This window comes from Equus caballus, chromosome 10, assembly GCF_041296265.1.
Source record: "Equus caballus isolate H_3958 breed thoroughbred chromosome 10, TB-T2T, whole genome shotgun sequence".
NCBI classification, from domain to species: domain Eukaryota; kingdom Metazoa; phylum Chordata; class Mammalia; order Perissodactyla; family Equidae; genus Equus; species Equus caballus.
Genome location: NC_091693.1, coordinates 36,849,134 through 36,874,889, shown reverse-complemented (window position 1 = coordinate 36,874,889; position 25,756 = coordinate 36,849,134). Strand labels below are relative to the sequence as shown.

Here is a 25,756-nt window from a genome sequence, read left to right as displayed (position 1 = left end):
TGTCCTCATTAATCAAGTAGGAAAGCCAACACCTCATGGCTTGGAATAGTCTTGTGTTTGGCAGAGTTGTTGCCGATGGGGCCCAGATTGACTTCAGTTGGTATGGCACATGTGGATCACTGAGTGATTCATTTCCAGATGGAAACGTGCTAAAAGAGCTACAGTTCTATGATGAAGCAATCATAGAGAAAAATTTTCTGAAATTGAGGAAGGTTATGGTGTCTGGTTTGAAATGAAACCATCATGGAGCAAGGTCATATAGCAAAGGTAAAATCAAAGTCGTCTTAGTAGTTATCATCCTCTGTAAACATTTCACCTTCTACTTTGAACTACTGGAAGAAAAGGAGTCTGTTTTTATGAAACTGAGAAGCAATGGCAATGTCTTGTAAGCAATTTCACTTTAATTTTTTTTCCAGTGGAGAAAATTCAACACTTCAAATGTGAAACTATTGGAAAGTACAAACAAACACTTGCCTTTAAAGAAATAACAACCTAGATTACTTCAAGTACACACAAATGTTAAAGGCTACAGCATACATTATAAACATGTAAAGGAAAAGCACTTGGGACAAGTTTAAGTAAGTTGTCACATGAGGAGGGGACAATAAAAACATTTCCCTGATTGCAACCAACAGACATTCTGCTTTATATTGTAATTATTTGTGTAAATATCTTATTGCTGAACCATAATAAGAGAACCAGGTGAGCATTTTATTATTGCCTACATGACCTCTTCTAGTGTCAACATAGTACATTCTCAAAAGTTTTGGTTAAAGTGAATCTAAATTTATAAACTCAAAGCTATTTGAATAAATCACACATTAAAAAATGGTCCTATGGTTAATTACATGTACTGGAAAAATGTTTTCTGATGTGTTCTCATATCTGTTTAAGAAAATTAAAGCCATAAATCTGTCACTCAATAATAATAAGCAGAGGATGACAATGATAAACAAATTCTGAATATCATCAAATATGGCATTGTGTCACATGGTCCATGGACTGGTGATATGAAGCACTAGAAGGGGTCCTCAACCAGAAATATCTGGCCTTTCGAGCAGAAATCAAGGGTCTGTGTGTTTTCAGTCTTTCACACTCCAGCCTCACCCAGTATCTGGGTTCTAACCCAATGTGGGAAAAAGGTCGCAAATCGCTACTTCCTAGTAAGGCCAAGTGACCAGTTTTTCTTGATTTTCTGCATTTTATGTAATCCATGGTGGAAAATAAAATTCATCAAGAATTTCATAGCACCATACACCCATGCTTTTAAAAGATTAATGTAATATTGTCTTTATGTAGATTTAAGAAAAATTCTAGAAGAGCCAGGACAAAAACTTCTGGAATAAACAACTATGTTTTGCCAAGACTTCAAATCAGGGCTGTCAACCAAAACCAGGCATGTGATGGTAAATCTCCACTGGTGAGAACTAGTGGGTCCTACAGAACCGAGTACGTGTGAAGGTCAACAAGTCAAGCTTTAGGGCATTTCAGTGAGTGACTGAATAACAGTACATCTTGAATCTACTATTTTTGGCTAGTTCAGTCCTAGGGTAACTTTAAATGTTGGACTCTGTTTTGTCAAAATGAATGTAATCATATTAATTATGAGGCAATTTTTTCTTGACTTAAGAAAGGATCTGAGTGAAGCTGAACCAAAAAAGTTGATAGGAAACTTGAGAAAAGACTGATGGATCCCCTTTGCTAACTCAATTTCCCCCCCATTTTTTCTTCCATTGATGTTTTATTGAAAGCTCATGACTTGATGGAATGGAACTAAGAAAGTTCTGACAGACTTTTAAAATTAAAGAAGGGGAAAATTTCCAGGGAATCTCATCCCATTTACACTCTCCTGACTCTGTAAACAGAAGTGTCCCTGCTATTCAAAGTGACAAATTACAGTTGGCATTATTCTGCCTAAAACTTAATGAATTTATAAATAAGCTTTCAGGCAATGTCTCGATGATTATAACTATATCCGCAACGAGGATGATCTCTTTTTTCTATGATCCAGTATTGTCCTCATTAGACAGCACACGTTTCTATACAAACTTGTTGGGTATTGGTATGCTGCAGACAAGCAAAATAGGCACAGATATTCTTTTCCAAATATTATTAATTTTAATATAAACAAAATCAAGACAGTATTTCTGTGTGATTAACCAAATATACACTATCATTAAAGAACTTATGATTTCTTTGATGATCTTTGGGGAGTATTACTACTCCAACATCCCACAGAGTTAATTATATAACAAGTAAACAAAGTGTTCCAGTAATATGTGAACTAACATCCAACTACAAACAGAAACACATATGTTTGAAGGGTAAGTTAGGAAAGGACACACCGGTTAAGGATCAGGTGGGGGCTGAATCCAAACTGGGAAGGCACTGCCGGCCCCTGGACAGGGAAGGCAGTGGGAGGGGCCGAGCTCCAACAGCTTCACCTCCCGCGTGTTCCATCGCCAGGGAATCACCTAGATTCTCTATTTCTCAGTTTTCTCACCTACAAAATGGGGAAGAATTCACATGGCTTATATGTTTAGGGAGTCCCCAAAAGGTCACAAAAGAACTCAAATATTCAATGAATGTATCTAACCCACCATGATAAATATCACTGCTTGTCCTTCTAGCTTAAAATTCAGGCTTAGCTTTTTGGGAATTCTACATGTGAATTGTTGAGAACTAGTTTAAAACGTGGTATTTATTAAATTACATTCATTGAGTATCTGATCTGTTACGTTAGGAGCTCTGCTTCTCTTGCTTCTTGGCAGTTACAGTCTTAATATTGGGAACACAGTTATTTATACAACTGGACGCTTAGAACATCGTAAGTGTGTCCATTAAGTTAGAGCAAAATGAACATGACACACTCAACACGCTAATAATAATAACATTTATATACCACTCTATTTCGTGCTACTCATTGCTACATAAATGATTTTGTTTGATTCTTGCAGTAGGAGGGGCTATATTACACTCATCTTCCTCATAAGGAAAGTGAGGCTCGGAGAAGTTGTGACTTGTCCAAGGCAACAGAGCTAGGAAGCAGGAGAGCCAAAATTCAATCATGCTTTTTTTTGTGACTATAATTTTCTAGTTCTTTCAGTTGTCCCAGGTTTATGGCTTTGGAAATACTACATTAAACCTGAAAGAAATTATATTGTGGGAAAATAGACATTAAAATTTGCATTAAGCCTATTTGGCCCCGGTAATTTTTCAAATATTGAATTGTTATGTGTAATTTGATTATATTATTAATAACAATAAGAAAGACTTATGAAGTGATGGACTAAATTCTATAAAACTAATATATCACTGAGTTTATACCATACTTGAACTTATCTGGAGAGTTTCTATAGAGCAAATCTCTGAGTTAGATCCATCGCCATGGGTGGTACAAGTATTGGGAAGTTCTTAAGAAGAGATTCAGAAAAAAGATAAGTGGAAGAGGAATGGCTCTATTTCAGGGTTTTCTTATTAGTGGGGGTGGCATTTGGTGAAGGAAGTCCCTTCTTCACAGGTGGGGTTGAATAATTAATAGCATGTGGCAAAGTAAGGGATGAGTGAGGCTAAGGAGGAATCAAAGAAAGAAAAATTATTGAGACCTCCTTTTTATCTTTGGTACACATAGAATGTACATTTGGAAACCTGGGATATACTGCCTCATGTCATTGTGCACATTCATAGGCTCAGAAACCCTGGCTGGAAAGTATATTCTAATTGGTATATTCTTTGCTAGATGTAGTCTTCCTCACAGACTTAGATGCTTTATTAAACTAAGGCTTTAGGTTTTTTTGTCAAATGTTTATGCCACTTATTTGTATTCCATGTTAATTTTTCATATTCTAATCACCAACAGAAAGTTATTTAAACAGGAGGCATTTCCACAAATTCTTCTGAAGTTTTCAAGTAGCTTATGTTTCAAAAACTCGTTTAGGTAGTTTTTGTTTGGATAGGATAATGTTATGTCTTGCATATAATCCATTAGTCACCCATTATCTTCATTAATCTTTTACTGAGTAGACATTTGTGATGAAAAGAAATATTTTATTGTTATCCAATATTATTGTTGGATGAATAAGATCAGAACAACTCATTGTTTTTATGATGTAGAATAACATCTGTTCAGAACAGCTAATGAGCTAATTTTTAAACCATTAGATAATATTTTGTATAATAAAAATAGTTTAATTATTAAAAAGATTTTCTAATGTTTTAAAATATTATTGCATTAGAAAAATTAAAACTTGATGAAAATCAGGATGAAAATCCATAACTGTAATTTATAATTCAATTGCTTTTGTCTATGGGTGAGTTTCCTAAGTTTCCTTGCTCTGTTTAAAACTTTGAACATATAGGCACTTAAAGTCGAAACTTTAGCAAGAGGTGAGAAGTGTGTCATCATTGTAGATACAGACCTCATTTTGGATAGAGTCTTCTGAAAACTTTTAGTGAGCTTTCTAACTTTTTTTCAACAAAGAAATAAAGACGCTTTTACACTTCTCTTACACTCCTGATCCCGCATCCATGCCTTCCAACCTCTCCTCCATCACAGCCCAGACAACACTGTACCTCTACAGTTAAACTTGCCCCAACTGAGTTTTTTCTTGACATCAGCTCTGACTACCTTATAAGTTACTTTTAAAAACACAAATGTCCATTTCTTGTGGCTGAGTAGTATTCCGTTGTGTATATATACTACATCTTCATGGATGGTCCTTGAGGGTATTATGTTGAGTGAAATAAGTCAGAGGGAGAAAGTCAAATACTGTATGATCTCACTCATAAGTAGAAGATAAAAACCACGACAAACAAACACATAGCAATGGAGATTGGATTGGTGGTTACCAGAGGGGAAGCGGGGAGGGCAAAAGGGGTGATTAGGCTCACATGTGAGGGGATGGACTATAATTAGTCTTTGGGTGGTGAACATGATGTAATCTACACAGAATTAGAATATTACGATGTACATCTGAAAGCTATATATTGTTATAATCCAATGTTACCTCAATTAAAAAAATAATAAAAAAATTTTTTAAAAAACCCACAAATGCCCAGATCCCAATTCCTACCAATGATGAGATCCCCTCCAATGGTGGGGCCAAGGCATCATTTTGTTTTGAAATCTCCCCAGGTGATATTAATGGGCAACCAGGCTTGAGAACAAACTGCTCAACATTTCCATGACAGTTTAGCAGTGAAAAAATTGTTCCCCACCACCCGACCCATGGTCAGGGCCAAGAACACTTCTGAGCACACATAGATTGTGGTTAAAAAGAAACCATTTTGCCTGTGACCATTCCGTAGACCCCAAAAGAGCAAACTGTTCAGCTCTCAATTACCAACTTAGTGACTTAGTGTCTTTAACCTAGAGAACAGCAAACAATTTTTTTTTCAATATATAAAGACAAATTCTTATAGGAGGGTCTAATCACAGCACTGCTATCTCTCTCCCACTCATTTATATTTTTCTAAGAAATGCAGGTGATAGACTAAAAGGAAGTAAGCTTTCAGAATGGACAGATGTGGACTGGAATCTCAGTTACACCACTCACGAGCGGCATGCCCAAGTAAATTGTTTCATCGTGTTAAATTTCAGCTTCCCTAGACGTAATATGACGATAAATATCCCATCTACAGAGTTGATTTGAGGATTATAAGAATATATGTATAAAATACTTGGCACATGGTAAGTTTCCTAGGAGTTTTAGTTCCATTGCCTTAAAAGATCTCATACGTTAAAACAGTAGGTTTTACGTTAAATTTCTAGGATCATAGAGCTCAGTGGCAGCTCCTCAGGGGACATGGTTGGGACAAATGAGAGGCCTCAGGAGAAAGAACTCCAGCCCCATAAAGTCAGGTCCCACCAGAGGAGCTCCACTTTGATCTATTTTATTTAGTGGCTTTTGACATTAGATATCATATAATGAAAGAATTCTATTGAAGGAAAAACCTGCATAAAGCCACTGATCTAACTTGTTTTGACAGCCACCCTTGCGTTTTTCCTTTACTATGCTCATAATTCACTACAAAAGCACATGTTGATTTATTTATATCATTAGTTATAATATTGGCTAGAAAATTTGTTTTTACATATTTTAAAATATAGTTTGCTACTCTGTACTTGGGCCACGGTAAAAGGTTAATTTCAGGAAGTAACTCTTAGCATGGTTTACCATATGATGAATAAACCAGATGCTAAATGATTAAAATGCCATGTCTCTATCAAACCAAAGTACCACACACTGAAGTAACGAGTAGAAGATTCATATTTGAGATGTGAATGAAGTACACAAGAAATGTAGCATTATAAAGGATTTCAATGGGGCAATGGAACTAACTCAACACCAGGAAGAGAATAATTGAGTAAGATAGCTCAGACAAGATTTTCCTTCGTCTCAGCTATGGTAGGAATTAAAGGGACCAGAAGTAGTTTGCAATTTCTATAGATACCAGTCCCCTTAGTTGTTCATTCTTTCCCAAAATAGCAGAGAATACATAACCTTCTTGCTGTTTCTAATTTAAAAAATGTAATCACATTACTGTAAACATAGTTGCTTATCATATTCATCCAAATTTCTGGAAAATATTAAGATTTATTGTCAAAGTAATGAGAAGAAAAGAACTTGCGTCCTAGCATATTTTCTGATGGGCATTTCCTGTTCCTTTCTGCATACTTTTTATTGCAACCATGGTAGCAGCTGAATCTCGTTAATATTCTCTCTCTCCCTCTTTCACTTGTGGATTTGGCATTAAGTGGCTAAAATTACCAGGTAAAGTTCATCTCTAAATTCCTAGTGGTTTACCCACAATGTTTTCTTCCTTGGCGAATAGATGAATAGATCCTTGGAGTCTTTTGAAATCCATTTTGGCACGGAGATCAAGATGGTCTGCAACAGCAAAGGCGATAGAATGGACAGTTTAGCCAGAGGCAAGAAACAGCTCATCAAAATGCTGAATGAAAGCCTTGGCTGTTGAAATTTATTTGGTGTTTTCAAGTCTACATAACTTGGGTTCCTGCAATTCTGCAGACATTATCAGTATTCATAGCTGTAAAGCATGCATTCTTTAGTCATCTTTTTCAAAGTGACTTTTCAATAAAATTAGTAAGGAAGTGAGATGCCACCACCAGAAGCATGTTGACCCTCTAACTCAACTTGCTTCCCAGAAGTGAAAAAGTTATATGCAACTTCTAGCAATCTTGCTCCATATGATGTTAGCATATTAGTCTACCTTAAAAATTTATAACCAATTTTTTTTGTGGAACAAACGTTACCAAACAAGAAGCAGGTTAATGCTTTTAGATATTGTAAAATCAAGAAAGCACATGATACACATACATCTATTAACTTCAAATTGACCAGAGACATATTCTCTTGGAAAACCAGCAAGTCTAGTCCCTTAATTAAATTTCTTTGACGAAACAAAAAAAGTGAAACTTCAGTTATCTGAAAACTATGTGGAGATTTGTTTGATACAATTCCCTTAAAATATTTATAGGGTTTACTGTGTGCCAGACATGGTACTTGTCATGGAGATAAAAAAGAGGATAAGATGTAATCTCTCCCTCAGGGAGATCATGATTATATCAACAAATGGTGTTAGAACAGTGTGGTAATTGCAATATGGACTTTGATACAGGGCACAGTGATGGAAGGCATAGACGAGGAATTGATTCTTTCTGGAGAACAATCACATGTGGTTACACTGAGGAGGGGACTGAGCTGGATGTTGAAGGATAATAAAGGAGATGTGAGAAACAAGAAGATAAGGGAAATAAAGGGGAGATGAAGCACTCCAGCCAGAGAGAAGAGATATGCAGAACAGTGAGGAGAGCAGTAGTGTAACAAAATGTTTGAAGAAATGCAAATGCATCACAATTACAGGGAAGTGAAGTTTGGGACTATAAATGGCGAGAATTAAAGTCACATAGGTAGGAAGTTTTTTGCATGCCATGCAAGTCATTCCTTTGGATACCAGTGGCATCCAAACTTTGTAGATCACACACATAATTTGTTAAAAATAAAAGCACTCCTTAATATATGTATGTTTATGTATTTATATACTTGCATGTGAACTCCATAAGGGCAGTGTTTGTTCGTTTTTTCTGAGGAAGATTCACCTTGAACTAACATCTGTTGCTAATCTTCCTCCTTTTTTGCTTGAGGAAGATTAGCCCTGAGCTAACACCTGTGCCGATTTTCCTCTATTTTGAATGTGGGTCACCAACATAGCATGGCTAATGAGTACTGTAGGTCTGCACTGGGGATCAAAACCCATGAACCCAGGCCAGAAGTGGAGCACACTGAGCTCAGCCATGGGGCAGACCCCCATAAGGGCAGTTTTTAAAACATCTATTTTCTTTATTGATATCTCTCAAGTGTCCATGATAGCACCTGGCACAGAGAGGACTCTTAATATATAGCTGTTGAGAGAATGATGTACATTACTAAACACAAATAAAAACATAGACATTTCAAGGGGATACACTAAAGAAAAAATAAAATATAGTTTTAAGGGGCTTGCTAATCGGGACAGCTTTCTACTGTCATCAGTTGGCATCTCAAGGCGAAATCTATGCTTGGAGGCTCATCCATAACGGCAGATGGAAATCAGTATTTTTAATAATCTTCTTGATAATTTTGAACTTTTTTGCCTAGCATCTTCTTAAAACTTACCAGATCACCCTTCTCTTTTCCTTGTGATGTGGCTGGGAGAAAGCTTGTGTTCAGGGAAGAAGGTGTTTCTGATCTGCAGTGTTTTAATTGTTCTCTTGTGCTTACATTATTAGTATTCTCTGCAAACAATGTTTTTTTCGGGGGAATGCTCTTAAACAAGGTGCTCATTTTCTTAGATTTAGTAATAACTAAGTAATGATAAATTCCCTTGCTGACACATACAAACTGCGGTTCATTGCAATACATTGAAAGTAAATGAAAGAGCATGAGCATCCTGATCAGACGGTGCTGTGGCACCCAGATCCTGCCTCTGAATCCTTTATGTGACTGTTTACCACGGAGCTGGAGGAGGGCGCTAGGGCCTACCTGCATATGATGCATCAATACAGTTTAATGAATTTCTTTTTAAATATAATAAATAGAGTGTAATAAATGTAACTATTTCAATATTTTCTTCCTACACGCCAAAGGATTGTCTATTTTTTCCCCCTGAGGTACATACACCCCTATTTGGAGACCATGGTTGTGGAAACAGAAACCATGGAAAAAAATTAAGTGCAGAAATGACATGTTTAGACTTGAATTGGAAAAACTTCTCTGTAATCAGGTTTTCTAGACAGGTTTAAGCATGTATTTTAATTTTATCAGTTTGGGTGGATAGAAGATTTTCCAATATGTACTTTAGATTTTTTTGATTTATTAATCACTGTATTAACTAGTTATTTTTTGCTTTATCTTATTGCTATTATATTGTGCTGCAATACAGAGAGGTCTTTAGGTTCTATTAAGTTTTTTAAAACCCTGAGTCTCTATACTAAGTGGCTCCATATCATTGTTTTATTGATATTCATACTACTGATTTTCAGAAAATTTCAGCCTTTTCTCCTGTGTCTGGTTAAACTATTATTATTATTATTACATTATTATTACATCTTTCTTGGCTCATCCAATTTAATGTAAATTCAGAGGGCATGAAACCCAGATTAACAGGCTTAGTAAAATTGTATCTAAAATAAGGCAAAAACTTTCTGAGTTTGGGCCTAAGGGATATTCCTCAAGCAGACCTAATATGTGACAATATGTGGACTCAATGAGTCAGACACTTTTCAGAGCCTTTTTCTATTTGCTCAATTTTTAGGTGTGGGATATATTGCAGAGGAATTGGAATGCAAAACCGACAAGTCCTGGACAAGAGCGTCTGGCTCTGCATGCCACGTTCAGTGTCTGGACGGCTGCTCTTTATGCAGACTTGTTCACACTTCTTTCTAGTTTGTTAGGACGTTTGCACACTTCTTACCTTGCTGAGTGGAGGTCTACAGAAATTTGAATAGATAAAAACAGGGGAAACTTTGGCCCTGACGTGCAAATTGAAGACTGTTGAAAAGCAAGATAAAGGGGGAGCAAGAAAGAAGGGGGTGAGGAGGATGCGTGTGGACAAATCTTATTCTGAGCAGCAGGCCCTCACATCTGGAGGGAAGTCCTGCACGGAGTCCCAGTTCAGATGGATGAGAGGCTCCTGGGCTGAGGGCAAATAGAGGACATCTATGCCTCAGCTGCCAGATCTGAGAGAGGGACACAGCCACTGTCTGTGGCCCAATGATAATAAAGCCTACCCTGGGCAACTACTGCTCAGGGGGTTTCAAGAGGAATTTAGGCTGAACTGGCTCTCAGATAAGTCAATTTACGATACATAAAATTAAATAAAATTGTTTCAGAGGTTACTGGGTGCCCAGGGAATCTAGATCTTGTTTGCTCTACTGATTTTAGGGTTATTCATCTATCTTTTAGGAAAATTTTCACAAATATAGAAAAGTACTAAAAGTAATACAAATACACATGTACACCCCCTGAGAATTAATGTATATTAGTATTTTATCCTATTTGCTTCAGACTTTTTTTCAAAGGAATAAAACATGATAGTTTAACTTCTCTTTGAATCCCTTCCCAGCCTCAAAATTGAGACACTGAATTTCCTAATAAGGGCAACTTGGAGTTTGAGAAATTAACTGGAAAAAGTGAATAGATGTAATCATATTTTCACCCCCAATTCTGGGTTGTGCTACACATAGGACAAATGGAAGTATTACCAATGTATTTTACTATAGATTTATTTTTCTCTTTCATTGTATAATAGTGTCCTATATGTCTCATTCGATATTCATTCATCAGCTCTGTGTGATGGATAGCAGTACATTGGTTTTGGCACATATGTTATGGGTAAGGAGTTTCTAAAGTCATGGTTAATGGATTCACATAGTTTTAATACTTGACAAGGGAGTGTCTGGACTGAGCCACCACAGGAGAAAGAAAAGGATTGAAACATCAGAGCTGCTGTTCTTTTTCACTTAAGGAAACAAATAATATCAGATATTTTGGAAGCAAAGTTTGGACAACTGTGGACAGCTTATTTTTCTTTCTCATATTATATTTTCTCTTGGATCATAAGACAGGGTTGTCACAGGTTGAGTTCTCAGGCAGCAAACAAGGAGAGGGAGGCTTGTGTGCCGGGGATTTATTGAGTCATGCCTTGGGAACAGCCCTGTAAGGGAGTGGGGGAGGCAGGCAGGGGCAGAGGAAAAACTGTGACACGCTACCAAGGAGGTCCCAGAGGAGCCCTCTGTGCTAGGGGAGCAGAGATGCTCCCTCCCAGTTGTCCTCATTTGGGGAAGGAAGTAAACACAGCTGCTGCCAGGGAGGGTGTTAGCCTTCAGCTGGGCAGCGCCTCATGGTTTAGGGCAATATCTGGCAAGGGCCTCAGGTGTGCACCAGTAGCAACACTGCCAGCATCTGGGGAACGAGGGCCGGGGCAGCTCACCGTGCCTGCTCCCGGCCTGTGTGCACAGCATATGGACAATAGCACAGAGCAGATGCAGTAGAGCACACGTTACTAACAGTCAAATAGCCATTCCATTTCACCCCGGACAACTAACCAAATAAACACAACTATTCACTCTTAGTAGTAAAATTTTATAAAGTATATTAATAGTCTTCCTATCTTTAACGTTAAACAGTTAAACAATTCAAGTATCTATTGATGAACTATTTCAAAGGGGATGTGCAAAAGTCAGAAAAGTCATGCTCGCTCCGAGGAAAGAAACAGCAATATAATTTGACGGATTAAATACACAGATATGGAACACTTAGGGAGCAATTACATAACTGCGCCTAAAGAAATGCGTGATCATGTTCTAGGAATGAAAATGCTAACAAAATGTAGTTTGGAGAAGTTTCCAGAATAAGTCAGTGTCTGTATTGGTGGAGAAACATTATTAATAAAAGAACCAGTTGAATTTTTCTTTTACATTCCTCCAAAGACACTGTTTTAGCAGGTAAAAGATAGTTATTGCCTCATTATATACTAACTTATTTTTGTAAGTACCTAGGTTATCAAAAGTTATAAGAGAAAAGTGGAAGAAACAGATAAATGATAGTTTCCAAAATTTTTTAGTCTAGTAAAACTTATTTAAAGGACGTTGTAATTCTGACTTGGTGACAATCTAGATGAAATAATTTCCTCATGTAGTCCTCTCTTTACCTATAATACAAAAAACATAAAACTTAGCTATTCTTCCTGTGTTTATAAGAAGAGAATGTTGTCCTGTCCCACCAGAACTCAGCATCCCAGTGAAAACACATGGGCGTGTTATTTACCATGTCTCTCAGAGGTACAGATATTGTCCTCTATGATGGCCTGTGATGCTAAGCATTCCTTAGGTTTAGAAAGAGAGCAACTCAATTTCAAAGCGTTAATCTTGTAGTTCTTTAGGATTTTATAGGTATGACTCCTGAGGATGGTTTACTTATTGATCAATTGATTGCAATTATATGACTTTTGAGTGAAATGTCTGAATACAAGCATTATACAATATAAGCAGGACACTGGCAAGAATAGATTTTGTTCTTAATGTTCCTTTGAAAGCTAAAAGTTTGAAGTTCAAGGAGAATTTACTCATGAAGTACAATTTTCCGTAAAATAAAATTACAAATGTTAGGCAGTCCTAAGTAGTCCACAGATGTCTAACTAACGGAACTCTATTTCATTAGACTTAACTTTGCACCAATGGTTTTGCTAAGTCTTGGGGAATTGTGGGCTCCAGAGGCGGTGCAGAATTCTGGTGGGAGGAGAGGGCCCCAGGGGGAGGGTAGAGAAGGGGGCAGAGCCTTGAACACCCAGGATCTCAGAGTGGAGAGAAGAAGTTCTGCATTAAATGCCTGGACACTATAGCAACATTTTATTTTAGAGTCAGGAATCAATTTTAGGAAGTATGATCTTGTACTCACAATGTGACACAATAATTGCAGGGGATAGAAATGTGCTGGGAAGACGAAACCATAGGTGCCACATTGAGGCAATTTAAAATGAAACTGGATGTTTCTTTTAATGATAAAATCAGTTTATTTTGTGTCATTCAAAGTATTTACACTTTAGAATGAGGCAAGAACAGCACAAAGCAGTAAAATGGAATTAAACCATTTATATTTGTATAATATGTATCTCATGAACTTAGCTTCTGACCTGCCAATATGTCTTAAGGTTTTCACTAGAAAAGTCAAAGAAATTTACAACATAAATCTACATACTTAGAACTACAAATGCACTAAAAATATGATATTGGATTTTCAAAAAATTATTAATCCACAATAGGAACTATATCATGGCTAATGATAAAGTGAAGACAGAGAAACACTAATTAATAAATTCATATTTGATGGCCCTTTTATATATCCATTGGGCAAGTCCAAACTTTTGTATTTGAATGGTTTTCATTAGAGTTATTAGTACTTCTTAATATTTGTGCCCAAATGAAAATGCGTTTGAGGCTTATATAAATCTGCCAGAATTCAGATTTCTCATTTACATCAGCAAAATATTAGCTCAGTCAATTTTATTAGAAGCTTATTTTGGTAACTGACACTTAATTAAACAAATAATTATTGACAGTATAAATGAAAAATATTTGGTGAATGCTGGCCATGAGCCAGGTGCTTGTGAGGGCCCTACACCCCTCATCTCATGTAATCTTCAAACAGCCCCGAGAGATGGAAGTATTATCACCCCGACTTTATAGATGAAAAACAGAGGCTTGGAAATTGAATTGATAGAATTTCCGAGAGTCATGAGAGCTCCAGCCCCTCCATATCCTTGCTAACACTCGGAATGTTGCTCATTCTAATAGATGGATAGTGGTACCTAACTGTGCATTTCATTTGCATTTCCTCATGACCAATAATGTTGAGCATCTTTTCCTAAGTTTATTTGCTATATTTATACTCTTTGGTGAAGTCCTCACTAAAATCTTTTGCCCGTTGCTTTTATTGGGATGTCTGTTTTCTTATTATTGAGTTCTGAGAGTTGTTTATATACTCAGGGTATAAGTTCTTTAACAGATATAACACTTGTAAATATTTTCTCCCAGTCTGTGTCTTATCTTTTCATTTTCTTAACAGGATATTCTAAAGATTTAGACACAAATGTTCATAGAAGCTTTATTTGTAACAGCCGATATCTGGAAATGATCCAGATATGCATCAGCAGATGAGAGGATAAACAAATTGTGGTATCCAAACACAGAAATCCTCTTTAGTAATAAGAAGGAATGGACTGTTGGTATGTGTAACAACGTGGATGATCTTCAAAATAATTAAGCTGAGTGAAAGAAGCCAGGGAAAAAAAAGGAGTGCACACTTCATGATTTTATTTATATAAAATACTAAAAAATGCAAACTAATCTATAGTGACAGTAAACAGCTATAAGGGGTTGCCTAGAAATAGGGGGTAGGAGGCAGGAAGGATTACAGTAGGGAACAAGGACAGTTTTGGAGGTGATGGATACACTCATTATCTTGTGGTGATGGTTTTGGGTTTGTGTATATTCCTAAACTTAGCAAATTTTACACTTTAAATATGTGCAGTTTATTGCATGTCAATTATACTTCAATAAAGGTGTTTAAAGAAAGTTTACTTTATACTCCCTTTACTTATACTCTTAGTTGAATTACCAAAAAAAAAGGAAAGGTAAGAAAAGAAAGAAAAAAAAATCATAGAGTACACAGCACTTTATGCAACGTTATTCTGCATCTCATTTATACTGTTATAACACCATTTGGCTCATTCTAAAGCAAAATATTATCAGTATAAAGAGATAAAATTCTTACCTTTCCCTTTAAATTCTAAGAAGAACAGAATTCCATTCTGAAAAGTTCAGTTTAGACAACAAGGTATCATAAAGTTCTCAATATTTATACTGACTGTAAGAAGAATGTATTATAAAAACATTAATTTTCATAGAAAACATAATAAATTCTTCCCTTGGCAAGACATGTAATTAAAGCTTAAAAAAATACCACCACCAGGCATTAATTTCATATGTCAGGTCATGCAATAGGAAATAATTAATTTATTTTTTCAGTTAGCTGGTTAAAATGAAAGATATTAATAAAGGGCAACACAAGGGAAAGCAGGTCAGCAGGATCATTTTGGGAAAGGTTATAAATTTTACTTAGTGTTATTGGCACACTTTCTGGTTTTCCTCTTTTAAAGCCCTCGAAATAGCGCAGTTCTTTTTCTTTAAAATTTAAAGAACTTTTTTTTCTTTTTGAGGAAGATTAGCCCTGAGCTAACATCTGCCTCTAATCCTCCTGTTTTTGCTGAGGAAGACTGACCCTGAGCTAACATCCGTGCCCATCTTCCTCTACTTTATATGTGGGACGCCTACCACAGCATGGCTTGCCAAGCGGTGCCATGTATGCATCTGGGATCTGAACCAGCGAACCCCAGGCGGCCAAAGTGGAATGTGGGCACTTAACCACTGCGCCACCAGTGGGCCCCAACAGCGCAGATCTTAATACTGAGCTAAACAAGATCGAATTGTAGCAAGGGCCTGGAGGTGGGTGCCATTGAAGCTTCTGGGAACAGCGACAATTTACAGCTCCCCACCCATAGGCAGCAGACAGTCCAGGAGGGTTCTCCCAATCCCCATGCCCCACCAGTGCCCTCCTTTAGATGCTGCAGAGAAAGTAGAAGGGTTTACTGTCCTGGCTCCATTAGCCCTTTGTTCTTATATAGTTTTTCCCCAGAAGATGAGTCATCTTTTCAGTTTATGTGAGTTCCCCAGCCGTGTCCTATTAACTGAAATAAATATTATCATCCTGTATTACTATCTAGTCTCACTTGATCTTTCCTGTCACCCTCCTCAATCTATATTGGACATTAATTTGCTCCTTCACAGCAATTTGGAATATTTAAAATATTATTAAAATTGCTGCTAGTGTAGAGGACAGAGAAAGAAATTCCGTAGGATTTCGTCATTTCTTATGGCTGAGTAGTAGTCCATTGTGTATAAATACCACATCTTCTTTATCCATTCGTCCCTTGATGGGCATCTAGGTTGCTTCTGCGTCTTGGCTATTGTGTATAATGCCGCAATGAACATAGGGGTGCAAGAATCTTTATGCCTTTGTGTTTTCAAGTTCTTTGGATAAATACCCAGCAGTGGGATAGCTGGATCATATGGTAGATCTATCCTTAATTTTCTGAGGATACTCCAAACTGCTTTCCATAGTGGCTGCACCAGTTTGCACTGCCACCAACAGTGAACAATGGTTCCCGTCTCTCCACACCCTCTCCAACATTTGTTGTTTCCTGTCTTGTTAATTATAGCCATTCTGACCGGAGTGAGGTGATACTTTACATTTTTGTCATGTCCAAAGCTGAAGTCAGTGCCCCTATCCCCACTCCTTCAGTTAGACTTTGTCATCCATTTATAATAGTCTCTTGTCACAGTCTGCATTCCATTCTGAGATGATTCAACTTTCTAGTTGATTATTTTTTTATTGTGCACACATTAAAGTTCCTCTTTTGTTCTGCAAAGTTCTATGGGTCTTGACAAGTGTACGTTGCTGTATATCCACCATTACAGTACCGTACAGAATAATTTCACCACCCTATATATTCCTTGTACTTTACCTACTCAACAACCCCTCCCCCCCACACACATGCACACAACTTCTCTCTCTCTATTTTTGTCTTTTTCAGAATGTTTTATGACTGGGATTACACAGTATTGTAATCTTTTTCAGAATGGATTGATTCAATTAACAATAGACATTTAAGATTCATCTATGTTGTGTGCATTTATAGCTCAATCCCTATCACTGAACAGTATTTGATTGAGTGTTTATACTGCAATTTGTTTATTTACCTATTGAGGAAATCTTGGGTGCTTCCACTTTTTAGGAAGTGTGAATAAAACTACTATCAACATTTGCATGAAGTTTTTTTTAAAGACTTTTTTTTAGAAATCTTATTGATTTTTACAAATCAAAGCTCGTTGTGGCTTTAATTGTTTTTTTCCTGCTACTTGTGAGATTGTACATCTTTTTCATAGGTTTAATGACTTTCCAATCTGTCTCATCTTTATTCATGGTATTTTTGTTGTTCTGGAATTTTAATTTTAGGATAATTTAGTGTAAAATTTATTGAACTTTTCCTTTATGCTTCATGCTTTGTATGTGTGTATGTGTGTGCAATTTTATTTTCTTAATTCTTCTCTACCCCCCAAAATGGTATTTTCCAATTTTTAAAAAAATGTTTTACTGTTTTGTCTTTCACATTTCTGTCTTTAGTAGATCTGGAGATTTATTTTTTCTGCACTGAGAGGTAAATTTCTAACATGATTCTTCTCTGTGTGAGTAGTCACTTATCGCACTTAAGCTATGGGATTCCCTCTCTTCGCCTTGAAATAACAGATTTGTCATAAATCAAGATTCCTACACATCCATTTTTTTCTGTGCTTTCTGTTCTGATTTGTACTTTTTGTTTGGTTTGGTGTAAACATTTCATTTATCAAAATATAGAATGCTGAAATAATTTCCAACTAAAGATACAATAGCTAAGTTGACTGTTTACAATTTTAACAGAGGTTATTTAAAAGGTAGATATCCCATTCAAGTGTGTGGAAGTGGAAATAAGTTTTCATAATGAGACTTTTATTATTGATGATATCCACATTTAAAGTTATCGGCTAATACTAAAGTATTAGTTCTTACTGGGGATATATAGAAAGAAAACAGAAGAAAATTCAGATTTGAAGAGTAGGAAATGAATGCATCATAGGATATATTTAAAATTTCCAATTTTTCATCTCTTAACCATCTCACCTATCTTGTACTGGGGTTGATACACATTTCAGGCTCACAAACTCACATTTCCTCATAATCCGAACTCCAATTCCACTGGTCTCTTCTATCACATATGGGGAGGAAAATTTAATGAAGCATTGAGAACACTTTTACTCCTTGAATAAAAACCTACCTAAAAACCTTCCTGAGACGCAGCCCAGGCAGTCCCTCCAAAAACCAATTTATTTGTTAGAGCACTGTAACAATGCTAAAGCAAATATGAGGAGGATCCACAGAAAAAAATAAATTATATCAAAGAATAAGCAGAAGAAAAATGGTTATGGAGGAAAATTTAGTGGAACTAATGGAGAAGAGAAAGGTCAGAATCAGCCAGGTGCTGTTTTATTCATTTATTACAGGGTTGCACTCCTCTTTTAGATGTTAAAACTTAGGTTAAACTTGACTATTACATATCGCTCAGTTAAAGAGGATAGGCTATAAGATAAGAAGAATTGCATATCAAAATTATATCCCCCTCCAAACTTATCAATTAAAAATCTCTGGAAAGAAGTAAAAGTTAAAGAAGAATGCCTATGAGGGAAACATATTGCAACACAAATAAAAGTTGTTCTAATCATGTTACATTGAGAAATCCAACAAGTAGGTGAATACTTTAAACATCTGTCCCAGGAGTTGTTTTTTGTGAATAATTTGGAAAAATGTATTACATAATAATTAAGACATTATTATTCCATATTGATATTACTTACAGCTCACCACATTATTTCATAACTAAGTTTTTTTAATTCAAAAGTGAAGTGAGAAAATTTCCTAGCTTTGAATATGGTAATAGGAACCAGATTTACTCTACTGTCAGAAACATCTAGAAAACCAGACTCTACACTCCCAAAAAGGAAACATCTCTCTTCAGCATTGGACTATAGACACCTCAGGACCATGATCACCGGAAGAAGAAAAAGTAATGAAGTTAAGTGTTATAATTGCCTCAGCTTCCTGACTAACAGCTGTTCTCAGGCTCCAGTGAGCTGAGAAGAAGCCCAAACAGAGCCCAGAAGTACCACTTAGTTGTGCAAACAGAGATTGGGAAGTGGAGAATCCATGATGGCTAGAATTTATGGAACAGAGATGAGGAAGTTGCATAGAATAAGAACTCCTCAAGTTTTTGACTGAGTACTTATCTGTGGCATATACTAGAAAAAATTACTCTGGTGTGGGGAAAAAAACACTGGAAGTCAATAATCTAAACAGATCTGGAAGTAGTTTATGTTCTCACAGAAAGGAATAGAAAGTCCTCATAATACTTGGGGAATTGGGTTGAATCTTCACAAGAATATTGCCTTGGTAATGGAGTTAAGACAGCTTTAGCCTAAAGTCTGCTGTGAATCCATTCTAACAAAGCTCAAAAGCAAGTCACAAAAGGGTCAAGCGATTTCTTAGTAACAGCCACATTCACAAACTTGAAAACTGTTTAAGGGAATACAACAAAATCGAGCAAGTAACAAAGTAAGGTTCACATTGTTCACAATCTAATCATAAATCACAAGGCATCCAAAAGAGCAGGAAAATATGATCCAAAATCAGGACAAAAAACAATCAATTGAAAGAGAGGCAGAATTGGCAAAGTTTTTCAAACTATTACTATTAATTGGTGGATTTTTCTCCTTGTGAGAATTCTACCCAATGTAACTTCTTTCTATTCTTGTTGGTGGAATTCTCATAGACTGATGGTGGGAATGACAAAATGCTACAGCTATTTTGGAGGTTCTTTATAAGGTTACACAAACACTTACCATAAGATCCAGCAATCCCTAACTGGATTCTCTTAGGTATTTACCCAAGAAAAATTAAAACATGTGTCCACTCATATATTTATATATGAGTGTTAACAATAGCCAAATCATTGATAGTACCCAAATGTTCATCAACATGTGAATGGGTAAACAAATTGTGGTGTATCTATACAATGGAATACTACTCACTAATAAAAAGGAACAAACTACTAATACACACACCATGGATGAATCTCAAAGTCCTTATGCTAAGTGAAAGAAGCCGAATATAGACACTTATGAAGCATTACTAGAAAAAGCAAAACCTTGGTGACTGAAAGTAAATCTGAGTTTGCTGGAGGCTAGGGCTTGGGGAAGGAGATGGGCTACAAAGTGTCACAGAGGAATGTGTACCCATGGAAGTATACATTTTTCAAAACTCATCAAATTGTGCACTTAAAATTTGTGAATTTTATTGTATATAAATTTTACCTCAATAAACTCAGTGAGAATAAGGGGAATGAATTTGGAGGCAGAGCAAGTTTTTAAGACTTGACCCAGCTTGACCAAATTTTCAGTTCACTGTTCTCAGAAACAATTTGATAGCAAAAATCAATAGGAAATAACTACTTGTGGTAAAAAAAAAAAAAAAAACAACCTTCAATTAATGTAAAATAGGGAAACGTCTGCTTACATTCCAAAAAAGTCTTGAAATAGTGCCAAGTAAACCAACATGGAGTAAAATTGGCAAGAAAAAGCACAGACTACATCAGTGTATTAGGAAAGCTAAGATTTGTGCAAGATTTAAAGTATGTTTAAAAATTAAATATATAGTTTGAAGTCCATTGCTGGAATGTTTAGGTTTTTGCCCTCCTTTGATTTACATAGAATTAAAGACTTATAATGAAAATAAATTTCAAGGACAAGAATTGCATAAAATCAATGATACAACTCATAGGTCTTCTCAGAGTTGGCACACTTCTTGTGGAAAAAGACCGTCAGCATTGTCATTTTAAAATGCTTAGGTGGGCAGCTCCTCCCCATTCTGGACAACCAAAATATTTGCTCTGAGGGTTTTCTTAAGAATTGTTTATTGCTTTTAAGCATTAACTGATGCAGTTAGGAAAATATGTTACTTCCAACATCATCATCCTTTATACTGATTGCATCCTCGTTATCATAAAAAACTTAATTTCAGTGATTCCACCCACCATCGAATGACTGGTCCTTCACTTGAGATTATTCATTCGTTCATTCTTTGTTCTCTAATTAATTCACTTCAGATCTACTGAACATCTCCTTTGTACCAGATACTCTGCTAGATTCTCGGGACACAACAGTGGGGACATGACATAGAGCTCTTGACATCAGAGTATTCTGTTGAGTGGGAAAGACAAACGAACTTGCAATTAAAAGGCCACAAGAAAGTGCTGAGATTCTTTTTTTTTTTTTTTTTTGGTATAGGATGTTTCAAAAGAATATAGTAGGGCCAGGGAGACTTAGAGAACATTAAATAGAAAAAAATGTAACAAAGAAATCTGAATAAAAATTTGGAAAATAGGGGCTGGCCCGTGGCCCAGTGGTTAGGTTCGCGCGCTCCGCTGCAGGTGGCCCAGTGTTTCGTTGGTTCGAATCCTGGGCACGGACATGGCACTGCTCATCAGACCACGCTGAGGCAGCGTCCCACATGCCACAACTAGAAGGACCCACAACAAAGAATATACAACTATGTCCCGGGGGGCTTTGGGGAGAAAAAGGAAAAAAATAAAATCTTAAATATAAATAAATAAAAATTTGGAAAATAACAAAATCAATGCATTTAAGGTACAACAAAAAGTTGGAGATTAGTGGTTGAGTCTTTACAAAAAATTACTTTTAAGAAAACTCAAAGTGACAAAAAAGCCTTTCTTTAGCAAGTAAAGGCTGTATATAGTTACGTTATTACATATAAATCGGGAGAAATAAGTGTGTGGTGATAGGGGAAATGAAATAATGTGTTAAAACAATCCAAATATATTATTTGAATGGGTCAATATTAAAAATAGGTATTGGGGGCCGGCCCGGTGGCGCAGCAGTTAAGTTTGCATGTTCTGCTTCTCGGCAGCCTGGGGTTCATCGGTTCGGATCCCAGGTGCAGACATGGCACTGCTTGGCAAAAGCCATGCTGTGGTAGGTGTCTCACGTATAAAGTAGAGGAATATGGGCGTGGATGTTAGCACAGGGCCAGCCTTCCTCAGCAAAAAGAGGAGGATTGGCAGATGTTAGCTCAGGGCTACTCTTCCTCAAAAAAAAAAAAAAAAAAAAAAAGATTAAAAGAATAGTAGAAGCATCATCATGATGAAGAGAAATACTCACCCACGGTTAAATAATATCTTTGTTTACACGCAGTCTTTTTTTGTTATTCCTTACAAGAATCTCTTTCTCTTTAAACCATGGTATTGACACTGTTTGTTTCCAAGGAAAAGAGGGTCACATTCATCTGAAGGAAGTGAGAGTATCTGAAGATATTTCACTATAAGATATGTTTTGCCTAATTTTTTTGAAAAATGGAGTCTGTTGTCATGCAGTTTCCCCTTTCTCCTTTCTGGCTATTCTTATGCTCTCCTTCCTTCCCTTCAGAATCTTCTTTGGAGCCTCTACTCTGTGCTGTGCAGTGCAAACAGGTGCAATGTACAGGGGAAGGTTGTGCACTGCACCACCCCCGTAAGCCCCATTCCCATGATAGAGCATTTGAGACTGTGCTTGGCATGTGAAATAATCCCCAAGACTGTGTCTTCAACCTTCTTCTCTCCTAGTGTTCTACTCTTATTGTATGATACATCTTAGTCTCTATCTTTAGGACACCTATCTTGAGAGCTCCAAACCTTGTATAGTTAGCTATTTACTACACATCTCCCTCTGGCCATCTTGCAAACACCTCAAACTGTCAATGTTTTTCCAACTGGATTTATCTTATGTTCTTTAAAGCTCTTCAGGTGTCATTTCAAGACAATTGAGGAAATATCCCCTCAACATTTATAGCAAGCAGTCTTCAAGTTACTGTGGATGCTACGATTAAAACAAGAGATTCCTGGCCTGGAGCAGCAACTAGGGAATATATTCTCTGATAACTTTCCATATTCTTTTTCAGTTATTTGCTGCAATGCTAGCCCATACAATCAGAATCAGATCTGCATCAGACCTATACAATAGGTGTAGAGGACATACACACATAGATAACCACTCCAAGGATGACCATAGTCACTGGAATTTTTGGATAGTTACAAAGTGAGTGAGAAATTCTGAAACATTTCTTTGCATATGGCTTATTTACTTATTTGATATAAATTATGTTTGAATTGTCTTTTGTAAAACCGTGAACACTGGCACGTTTCTGATAGATACAATTTCTCTTTCATCAAATGTTCTCTGTATTAATCATGCCTTCTTATTTCTGATGCTTTGACATCTGGGGCGTTGCTGACCGTGGAGAGACTGCTCTTCCCAGGGCTAGCCAATTCCTAGAGAAAGCAAAAGACTAGCTTGTGAGTAGCCAGCTCTGGTAGTCTAGAGGTTAAAATTTGGCACTCTCACTGCGGTGGTGTTTGTTCCCCAGTTAGAAAACCACACCACTCATCTGTCACTTATCATATTCTGGCAGCTGCATGTTGCTGTGATGCTAAAAGCTATGCCACCGCTATTTCAAATACCAGCAGGGTCACCAGTGGTGGACAGGTTTCAGTGAAGCTTCTAGATTAAGAGACTGGGAAGAAGGACCTGGCCGCCCACTTCTGAAAAACTTGGCCATGAAAACCTTCTGAATAGCAGCAGAGAGTTGTCTGACTTAGTGCCAGAAGGTAAGAGTATGGCACAAAAAGACCAGGTAAGGTCCCACTTTACACAGGGTCATTAGGAGTCAGAATCAACTCAATGGCACTAACAATATCAAGCTTGTGAGTACACCTTTCGTGTGCAAACTAACCAAGCCAGAGTCCACATGGTCACCATTTCCTTTATTGGGCTCTCACACAGGGCCACTATTCTCCTACTCTAATCACCTTAGGGCATCACCCCAAGGCCAGGGGCCAGACCAGACAGCTAGGGACAGCCCCATGCCCCTGAATCCGCTGAAATTATTCAGACTAACCAGTCCTCAGCCTGCCTACACTGCCTTGCCAATTCCTGCTCACAGAAACCAAAATAAAGGCTCTAGCCCGTGTTTTCCCCTCCCTCCCTCTGTCTCCTTCCCAGGTCTGGCGCTTTTCTGTGTGGTCCTGTGTGATATGGCATGCCCCTCATTCCTCCTCTTCTTGGAAACAACGAGTAACAAGCTATGTTTTCAGTGCCAATTGTCTCGTGATCTGTTAGCCTCACCATACCCAAATAATAATAAAAACCTACATTTTAAAACATTCTCACTCTTTCAAAGAAGAGCTGGACTTCATGGCTTGTGAAAATTAATGTTGCTTTTACATCTTGTAGGACTGACTTGACCAATACGCCTTTTCCTTTTTTCAAAGCATATATTATTGTCATGTAAGTTTATCAATTCCTTTGCTTCCAATAGCCTCTCTGCCACTCAGATAAATAGGCAAAATGTCTTTATTCTTTGGTCTCTGATGAAACATCCCGTACTCTATGAATTCTACAATAAAAATAAGTTACTTTATGGTTAAGAAACCTTTCACATGTATTTATTAATTAAGAGCTTCACATCCACACACACACAGACACACACACACAGAGACACACACACACACAGACACACACACACACAGACAGGCTGTCTTGAATCATTCCTATGCTGCTGATGAAGGAATTGTGCCTCCAAGAGTTTATATGGTTTTCCCAGGCTCATACTACTAGCAGGTGGTGGTGGGTGTTTCTTTGTCTATTACCCAAGATTTCTGGACACCAGAAATCTGGACCTGGTGTCCAGAAATCTTATTCATTGATAGAATGAAAATCCTAAAAGAAACTTGATTTTAGAAGAGATATTAAATTGAAATTACACCTGTATCAGTAAACTTTAATCACACTGACAGTGGGAAAGGGAAAGATTAAGCCCATTTCTCCTCTTTGTGTAAAGTTGTAGTGCGTCTTCAGGGAATGTGTTAGAAAAGAATATTTTCTCTGGCTACTTGCCAATATACACATGTCATGGGATGAGGCTCATCCTGTGCTTATTTATTTATAGTTTTGTATTTATTCATTATCATATTTAGAATATTTTTTTGCAAAGAAATATTATTAAAAACAATTCCAATTGAACTTTTCAAGCAGAGAACCATTGAGGCTGCAGTACAACTCTTATACTGCTACGGAGAGCTAACAATCTAGAGCTGGAAATAGTTTTAGAGATTATGCAGTCCAGACATTTATTGAAGATGCCCAATGATATTAGGAAGTTTGTCTAAGATACAGCAAGACTCCCTCTCAGAAATTTGTCATTTTACTACTAAACAAAAGTTCTCGCTCACATTCCACATACCGTTAAGGATGTTTCAGCTCAGAACTCCTGTGTTCTACAGCATATTGGAGAATCCAAATCCCCAGTATATTGTGAAGGATGAAAACAACACTGAGTCATTTTTCTGGGAAAGGAATCTTGTTCGTTCCTGCAGGAGTTAAACCATTGGAGGTTTGGGGCGGGGAAAGCTATCATCCCAAGTCTGAACTAAGTCTGAAGGTAAAAAGTATAATGACGTTTCAGGGGCCAATCATTCTGTACAGTCTTATGGGATCAGTGTGGATTTCAAGTACTAGTCTGACCCAAAATAGGAAACTATCTCAATCTCATATCGTATTTCCTTTCCACATGAGGCTCTGCGGGAGGGGTGGTCTCCCAGCACGTCTTCCATCATTCCCAGAGTATTAGCCCCGAGAAGCCAAAACCTTCTCCAAATCTACGAAAATAATTTAACAACCCTACAGAACATTTGGACCTTTTAAAATAAAAACTTTAAAAGATCTCTGATGTTTGTGAAAGAGTCCTTTTATTTATAGCTGAAGCCTGGAATTACTTAAAGTAAATCTGCTTGACTTTTCTTTAATGGAAGGCTCCCAAAGGTCATGAAAGTTCTGAGAAATCAAGCCCTGAAATTTTTGTGGGCTTCTGGGCTATTGAAACTGGACTGAGCTATGTTTATTAAATCCATCTCTATATTTTTGGCCATTAGTTTCTCACAC

The 25,756-nt window shown here is 37.0% G+C and overlaps 1 long non-coding RNA gene across 1 annotated transcript; it reads right to left on the bottom strand.

Annotated features, from left to right (window-relative positions):
- Positions 1-381: 381 nt before the first annotated feature.
- Positions 382-25,224, bottom strand: LOC138916043 (uncharacterized). The gene is made up of 3 exons (XR_011422676.1): positions 25,059-25,224; positions 6,811-6,890; positions 382-2,503 (listed from the first exon to the last, which is right to left on the bottom strand). It is a non-coding gene; the product is annotated as an uncharacterized lncRNA (long non-coding RNA).
- Positions 25,225-25,756: the final 532 nt, after the last annotated feature.